Consider the following 9,448-nt stretch of genomic DNA (forward strand, 5'->3'; position numbering starts at 1 on the left):
ACGTATCTTAATCTGTTATCTAATAATTATCACTTAAATAAATTGTTCACTTTTTCACATAATAGTTTCTAAGAAAACTTTAGCTTTGTTGATTTACAAGGTGTAATCTAAACATTTAAATATAATACAATTTGCATTTTTAATGTTTAATATATTGTGATCTGTTTTTATGTGTTGAAAGGGTATTTTTCCTTTAACATATCATGTTTTATTTAATTCATTATTGCATTTTATAATTTATTGGTCCACAGGTTTTAAGTTATTTGATTTAATTGATATTTGAAATGTATTTTATGGTACTTTGGTTATGTATTATTTCTAATTATATAAAAAAATAAATGGTGTCACAAGATCCAATGAAATCATTGACAAAAACAAAAGTCTTAACCTTCAAATGCATAAACTAACGAATCAGAACTGGGAATGTTATTAAACAGAAGTTATTGTTACTTTAATGATTCTTTTCAAATGTGAACTATAAATCTCTATACAACATAAAAACAGAATACTCTAACACAGTTTTTCAGTGCTATCAATGTATTTTTAGGCAGAAAATCACATGGTAGAATCCAGTTTTCTCACATTAATTTCCATATATTTTAGGTTGTTATCAGGACAAGATTAAAACAAGTTATAAAGCTTTCATTTTCCTATAAAATATTTTTGTATCCCTAGTTTAAAGGTATTTACCTGTAATATATTTTTTTCTTATTATATTCTGCATTTATTATGTTTTTGATTTTGGCTGTTTTCTAAATTAAGAGTAACAATTTAAAAGGTTGTTTCTTTATTACAATGTAAGCTAATATTATATTACTTTAATTTGCTGCAATTTAAAATAAACAGACCTACTTAAATCGGTGTTTAAATTTATTAACTGTTTTACAAATATTGTTTTTTTATACAAATTATATTAATGTAATATTATAAATTACAGTAGAGATAATATAATACAGAGATTTGATTAGTGTCATACACACTGATACACGCATAAATTGTATTTAATAGATCAGCCTAATTGGTAAACAAAAATTTTAAACTTCAGTTGTTCACTCACTAAATTTGTAGTAACTATATACCTTTAATTTTAAATGTTAATTCAAAAAATAATTGCTATTTAAAATTATTTATGTTTATTAATAGATCTTAATTGAATCGTCAAGGAAATGTTTGAACTTGAGAGCAAGTGTAAGCAAACAGAATTCTTTCTTAGTACATATACTTTAAGTAAATAATTTTCGCTTTCCTAGAAAAAAACTGTTTTATGCCAATAAACAATTATTGGGAAACATTCATTGGGGTTGGTTGAATGGCAGCAAACATAGTGCTTTTCTCCCTAGTGGTGAAATAATTACCCTTGCCTATTTATTAATTGTGTAGTTTTTAAAAAATTATTTACTTGTGCGAAAGTATGGAATACATTTGAACTTATTTAACTGCTTTGTGTAGAAAAATTGTATTTGTTCATTTTACATGCTTTTAAGGTATTCTGTTCTAATGTTTTAGTTTCTGTTTTTAACTAATTTATTAGCTTTTAAAATTTGTTTTTGATATTTTTATGTATGCTTATATATTTATGTGTATTTATGTATATTATAAAGTATAAAACTCAATAAATCTTCCTAATCAGATATTATTTTATGTCATATTCATCAATATAAATATTTTTATGGTGCTATGGTAATTTTAAAGGTATTTTGTATGATTTTAGAAAATATCTTAGTGCTTCCATTTAGTATAACATCTGCTATTTTAAATTAAATTCAATTTAAATAGTTTTTTTTAAGAGTGTAAGCCGTAAGTATTGAATTTCTGTATGTAAATTCAAACATTTAATTTGTTTTCTTGACAGTTCATGTTTAATAAAAATAAATTAAGATGTTATTGATGAACAAAAGCAATAAATACTCAATTTTATAATTGTGTTCTATTTTTTCAAAAAGATAATATTAAATAAATAAATGCTAAATGCATAGAGAAACTTTTATACATTTTTTTTCATTGGAGAACACATTTTATTAGTGTAGATACATACATAATTGAAAAATTAAACTTGTTTGTTCATGCGTTGAAAAAAAATGTGTATCAGTTGCTTGTGGTCAAAAATGCACAAAGAAAAGATCAAATGTATAATAATCATGTATTGATAATTATAAATATTAATTGCATATATTTATAGTATATGTTACTAACAATGGAAATGTATAATAATTACGATAAAAAATGCATAAAATTATACTTCGAAAAAATATTCCAGATAGTTCATTTTAAAAAAATAAAAAAGTTGCTGTGACAGTTTTAAAAAGAATTATCTCAAGTCATTGTGAATGTTTTTTTTTTAAAAAATTATACAGTATTTCTTGAAGGTAGAGCATTCTAAATAATTATTTTTATTGTCTATAAACTAACCAACTGTTTATTTATTCATAAACTGCAGTTTTATTAATAAAGGAAATTTTAAAGCTAAAACATTAGATTTCTTTTCAGTATTTTAATTTCAAAATCCATTAATAGGCTGTTTAATGCAGAATCTACCATTTGTTTATTTTATTAAACAAAAATAAATTTATGTTTTTCAGTTGTATTGGTGATGAAAATTTTTTATTTTACTGTCATAAAATAAGACATTTTTTTTAATTAATTACAAATTTAATAGTTATATGCACAATTTTTGTAATTATTGTTTATATATATATATATATATATATATATATATATATAAGCACTTAAACTCTAATTAGCAATGTGCAATAAAGCAGCTGACAAAACTCAGAGTATGAAATATAGAATAGGTCTAGATTAAAATTTGCGAAATGTTTATTCATTTTTTCTATCAATCATTATATGAATTTCATTTTTTTCAATTTTATTTATTTGTATCATTACCTGCCTAAATTGTTTTTGCCATTTTGTTGCCTACCACTTTTGTTTCAAATTATTAACCTGTTTTTAAATAAACTAACCATTATAATATGAATCAGTATTGATGCATTTTTGTCATGTTCATTGCATTACAAATTATATATGAAAACATTTTTTCATAACTTTCTTAAAGTTCGTAATTGTTGAACTGAAGCAATTATTATATACATTTATCATGCAACTTTATAAAAACAGTTGTTGCATCTCATTATTTGTTTGTCTTAGGATTAAATTGCTCAAGTACATCACAGTTAAATATTTTTACTGACAGTTTTTTTTTTTTTTTTAATAAAAGTCAATATTCCTTTTAATTATTACAAGTTTTTTATTTATCTTCATAAATTAATGTAAGTTAATCTTCAGTTATCATTAATAAACTTTTTCTTTTACATATAATCATATTTTTTATTCATTATCATAATTGCTTGTTAAGAATTATTGAATAGTTTTTTTAAATGTGTGTTTTCTTCTATCTGTGAACTTTAAATGATGCCCAGTGCTTTTTTACTTTAAAAATATGTTAGGCATTCTGCAAAAAGACTTAAAAAGATGACTGGTGCTTTATTAGATTATGTTATTTCTTATTTTAAAATTATGTAATGCATTCATTTTATCTATGAATTTATGAATGTCATTATCTGATTAATTTTTATAAGCAACAAGTGTCACATAATTTCACGAAAACAATAATTTTGTTGCTTTTTTAATATTTTTTTCTTTGTTGAATTGCAGTGACATTTAAATAAAATACTCATGTGTGTCATATGTATAAAATTAAAAGTTGATCTGATAAATACGACGAGCTTTAAATGATTGTTGTTGGTTTTGTAGTTGTTCACTTCAATTGTAAATTGTATAATCTATGTGGAAATTAGTGAATTAAATTAACTCCATATTTTTCTTATGTAGCAGCAATTGTCAGAATAAATTATGAGATACTCATACTTTCATTGTTTATTTATTTTATGTATTTATTATTTTTTGGTCCTAGTAATTGTTCTGAGTTTTTTTTTCCATCTTAAAAATGCATTCCCAAATGTTCAAATGAAGCACATAAATGAATGAATTGAAATTTAATCAATGAACATAACTGCAATTATTAGTTCTGTATATCATCCTTACGATATTAAAAGATTAAAAAAATTTCTTAAGTATTCAGATTATCCTCTGATTAGATGAAAGAATATGATTGTTTTGATATGACAGTCTTTATCCCATATTTAGAGTGTTCTAAAACAATTCAAAGTTTTGAAAATATTAAAAACTTTAACCTTTAAAAAAAATCATAGTTTTATACTAATATAAGTTGATATCAAACGCAAAGCTGAATTGATAAGAAGGAAGAGGCTACTTGACGTTTTTGGAGGAGAAAAAATTAGATTCCTGAGAAATTTTTTAATTTTAAAGATCTCAATGGTTGAGGTAACAATGTGTGAGTGTTACTAGATTAAAATTCTTTATTCACTTCAATGCATTTTATCCTGATTTGCCATTCTCTGCCACTATGGTTTTTCTTGTTCTGTTTTTCATCTCTTTTTCTCTCTTAGCTACTGTGATTTTATATTCACCTTTATTTTTCATTAGAAACATTATATTTCAAATCACTTGTTTCTTCTCATTCACGTCTGGCAAGTCTTGAAAATGAATGCCTATTTTTAATTCTTTTTTAATCAAGTTATATTATTTATGAAATAAATGTTTGAGAGTATTTAGAATAAGAGAAGGATCTAAACGAACTTACGAGGAGCAGCAGAAAACATGCAATCAATACAAGTATGTATTTTTCTTAATTGTGTAACCTTCCATACTAAGATGGGAAGCATATGAATGCCAAGTTAAAGACAGATCAAATTAGTGTTAGGATTACTGATTTGAAATTCATGGGGTGGCTGCCTAATCTATGAAGTATAAAAAGTTTATGCATAATCATGTTGGTCACCATAATAAAATGAATACCGAATTCAGTTTTGTAGTTTCTATTAAAAACTGAACATTTTTATAAATTTAATTTTTTTTATAAAATTTCTAATATTTAATCCTTTGATGCAAATTTGTCACTGGTGTCCCTTTTATGTATATTTTTTCTGACGCTCTAATTACAAGCAAAAATATATTTAGGTATGTTTTAACCCTTTAACGGTTATGAACGAGTTCAGCTCGCAATCGAATCGTGCTTCATAATGCGCGCGGACGAGTTCCGCTCGGGAGCAAGATTTCGACCGTAATGGTTAGTAACGAGCACTACTCGCTTAGTGAAATTTCTCCCCAATGCGCGCTGACGAGCTGAGCTCGTTCGCCATTATTATTCTGCATAAACTACGTTAAAAACGAATCCTACTCTCGAAACGTAGTTAGTTTTACTGCCTACAGAAGGCAGTAGTACGGGTTCCATGAATTTCTTTTCATAATGAAGGGGGAATTTATTTTTTTACTTTGTTCTTTTTATGCGTATTTTGGCGCGTTTTTTAGAGTATTTGTAAAGTAAAATGGCTGAAAAGTTAGATAATTATGATGGTGATTATTTGTGATACAGAAAGCTTATCAGGTTTTGAGTCTGATGTAGACTTTGTTCAGAGTATTTAGGTAATTACTGTATTTAAATGCTTCATAAAGTTTTACATTAGTTGTATTTATTTAGTCATTTCAATTTTATATTTGTCTTATATTTACAATTAACTATTATTTATAGAATTGATTATAATCATTTATAATTTACTATCATTAATAATTATCATTTATTATTTTAAAGTACGTAAAAACTGTTATTTGTGTACTACAAATACTTTAAGAAATTTTTAAAACGCGTGAGGCGAGCTATCTACTGCGCCGCTTTGTAAAATAGTATTTTCTAGAGATAGCGAAATTCAAGTTACTTTCAGTTTAGTATTTTTTCTTTTAAGTAATCTTTTCACCACTAAATATCAAAAATTATAAGTATCATATAAAATGCAACGTTGATGCAACAATCTACTGGTTACTCAATTAAAAAGTAGGCGTAACTGTCCTTCTACGAATTTTACTATATAATTTGCTACCACTTTATTATAACAATTCCAGAAAGCGGAGCAGTTGGGCCTCGCCAGAGAAGGGTGACATTTTCAGAAGAACGGCGGGGGAAAACAGCTGCCTGTTTCTACTACTGTTTGCTCGTAATACTGCGCGAGTTAATGAAGCAAAAATTGCTCATTTCCCTGACCGTCAAAGGGTTAATAATAAAATATAGTCATATAGTCCAATAATAATTTGAAAAAATTCTGTTAGATTATTCTGTTAGTATATTTATACTAAAATATAAAATCCAAAAAAAATAATTTGAATTTTTTTTCCATTCATATTACAAATTTATCAATAGTTGATCTTGTAAATTAAAGAAGTTTTAATTGTGAATTACTGTTTCTCTTTCTGGTCTAAACGACTGCAAATAAGTACAAATTTAAATAATTACTATTTGGAACTGAACTAGTAAAATTTGGAAGAATTTACCTTTAATACAGGTGTATTTCAAGTGTGCTGTATTTCATATAATCATAAATTATTAAAATTCTAAATATAATATTTTTTACTTAATTCCACCTAAAATAATACAAAATAATGAAAAATATATTTAATAAAAATTCTGCATCAAAGGATTAATGAAAAAATTGACAATTTTAGATACTCTACAACTTCTTTTTTCATTAAAAGGGGAAAAAAATATTTATTCAGTAAATTTATTTAAGCTTTTTTAAATTAAATTATCTTCATTGAAGATTATTAAAAGAAAAGCCTTTATCAATTGCAGCAGAGAATATGAACTATTAAAAAACCTCTTTTACAAAAAAATTATGTTTATTCATTGAAAGTTGGGAACCAAAAAAGAAAATTTGTTTTAAAAAATTAAGAGAATTTTTAATTTTCATTCCATTCTTTTTTTTTTTCATTTATAAATTTAATTTTCAATTGGTTCAAATTTCTTGATTACTTCACCCTTTATAAATAAGCATACTACAAACAAAGTACGGATAAAAGAAAGACGATTCTTTTTATTTTCCTTAACTTCTAAATGTGAATTTTTTCAATAAAAATGCATTCATTAGCACATAATCCTGTATATCGCAATGAAAAAGGTAAACAAACAGCGTCTTTGCTTTGCTAAAGGCAAATCTGAAGGAAAATTTAAGCATAATAATAAGCTCATAAATGCCTTATATGGACAACGAGATTAAAAGTTACGAAGGATAGGATTAACTAGTTACTCCGTTTCTTCTAGACATAGTTCTATTCTCATTGTGATAAGAGTGCAGCAAAACAAAATCTTAACTGTCATACTTTTTGTTTTCTGTCCTTATCCACATTCCAACTATTTACTATGCTTATATCATGACTATATCCAACTATATATCATGAAGCTAACTGAACTTCATATTTTATTAAGCTAATTTTTAACCCTTTGACGCATAATTTTTATTAAAAATATTTTTCATACTTTTTTCATTATTTTGTATTATTTTAGGTCAAAATAACTGAAAAATATATTTGGTATTTTAATGCTGAATTTAAGTGAGAAAGAAAACCATAAATAAACAAAAATGCTTTATTGTACAAAACATCTCAGTAAGCAAAGCTATAAACAATTTATTCAATTGGAGTATAATTTCTTCATAAGTAGTTAAATTGCAAAATGTATTTTTCTCTAAGTCTATTTAAAGACAGAATCAAACAATTTTCAAAATTGTTGAGAATAGAAAGAAAAATACCAGGCATTGAGAAAATATTCTGAATCGTAATACTGCTCTGTCTGCGTAATCCACAGAATCCCAAATTGTATATGTTTCTTGCACATGATACTATCAATTGTAACATTAACTTTACAATAGATGTCTACAGATATGCAAAGTACCTACTAAAAAGCATTACTCCCTCCCCCCTGGTTGCAATATGACTCGGGCGGTTAGAGTTCAAATTTTCGAGAATATTGATTGAGCCAATAGAGATTTATCCATTTTTCTATTTATTATTCAGCTTAGATCAAATCTTAAATCAAGATTAAATGTAAAAAAGTTAATTGTCCGTTAGTGCAAAGTCTGTACATCCTAATTTTAGCCCAGTGTGTGTCCTTGGAGGTCTTTTGTTAAGACATTATTGAGTCTTAGTGAGACTAAGATCTTGTTCATAAGGTCTTCATTTTCCAATAATAAAAATTGCATTCATGGAAGTTGCGTCTATGTATAGTAAAGTGACTGTCAGTTGACTTGATTGAGTAACACGTATCGGCATCTTGTCACTTAATTTCTGAAAGTGTTCATATCTCATATGAAGTAGGAGATACAAGAAAACAGTTATATGAGTTTGAGAGTAAAACAGTCTAACTATATATAAAATCTTATGATGTTGTCGCAGTTATGACTTTTATTGGCCGCAAAATCACATGGTAGGATCCAGTTTTCCCACATTAAATTCCATGTTTTTTGGTTGCCATCATCATAAAATTAATAAAAGTCGTTTTCTTACTGTGATCCTGTAAAATATTTTTGCATTCGATATTTAAAGATATTTATTTACCTGTACCGTCAGATGGGGTGACTTTGTGCAACGAGGGGTGACTTAGTGCAAACTGTCATTTTTTTAAATTTTTGCGTCGTGCCATCAAGGGGTATTTTTTTTTAAGCTCGGTATCAACTGATTTGAATTGTCAACATAACGAACTAATGGTTTACCAAGAACTGGCAATGTAAACATCATCGTTCTTGAAAAATTGGGTATAATATGAAAAAAACACAACTACTTCGATTTAGTAGGAACAACATATGACGCAATGCTAAACGAATGGAATTTAGTTGTTGTTTATTTAGTTATTGTTATTAGTAGTTGTTGTTATTTGTTTTAGTTGTTGTTGTTTATTTAGTTGTATTTAGTTTCAATAACTTTTCTTTATAATGCAATAAAATCTGGCGAGCAACTATTTAAACGATCGAACACTTCGTTTGTTTATTTGTGGCTTGAAGTTAGGCTCGCAGAAAATGCCGTTCATGGGTTAAATTTAGTAGGAACAACACAACCTGTGACGTAGGCTATATTATACCCAATTGTAAGCTCAAGTTACAAACTCGGAGGCTGGAAAGTCTGCTCGGTTGAGGAAGTTCTATTTATCCTGGCCAGGAAGGTAGATATACTTTAACAGTCTTATCAATTGAGATAGCAAATCATGCATAATTTTTTGTTTTTAATTATTATAATGTCAGTTATTTAATAATTAACAGTTTGCACAAAGTCACCCTATCTAACAGTACTATTTATTTTTTTAATTTTACTCTGCTATTATTACGTTTTTACTTTTATTATTCCCTAAACTAAGAGTTTTTTCTTTATTAACGTAATTCTACGATATTACCTTATTATCATTATTAATATTATTATTGCGGTTAAAGAGATTCGTTAAATGATTTCGAACGTAACGATCAGCTTCATGCACAATGTTGTTGTTGTAATTTATTTACGTCACAATAGAGCTGCACAATGGGCTATTGGCGACGGTCTGGGAAACACC

The sequence above is a fragment of the Parasteatoda tepidariorum genome, chromosome 7 (genome assembly GCF_982258835.1).
Source record: "Parasteatoda tepidariorum strain Cologne lab strain chromosome 7, Ptep-v5.0, whole genome shotgun sequence".
NCBI classification, from domain to species: Eukaryota; Metazoa; Arthropoda; class Arachnida; order Araneae; family Theridiidae; genus Parasteatoda; species Parasteatoda tepidariorum.